This window comes from Plasmopara halstedii (genome assembly GCF_900000015.1).
Source record: "Plasmopara halstedii genome assembly, contig: Scaffold_2386, whole genome shotgun sequence".
Taxonomy (NCBI): domain Eukaryota; phylum Oomycota; class Peronosporomycetes; order Peronosporales; family Peronosporaceae; genus Plasmopara; species Plasmopara halstedii.
The window spans coordinates 244,033-244,240 of NW_020189293.1; positions in this window are offsets into that span (position 1 = coordinate 244,033).

Consider the following 208-nt stretch of genomic DNA (forward strand, 5'->3'; position numbering starts at 1 on the left):
CATCAATCAAGCACCTTTGACGACGGCTGCTGTGTCAGTGGGTGGAAGAGCTCATAAATGATATCAGCCCGACTTCACTTAAAAGCATAATGAGTGCTTTACCTTAATGAGTATAAGCGTCGAGCGCAATGTGTGCGCGACGACATAGCTGAAAACCAAGATGTCAATAGGCAATTTCCAGATGCCAAAGGCTCAGAACTTTATTTTG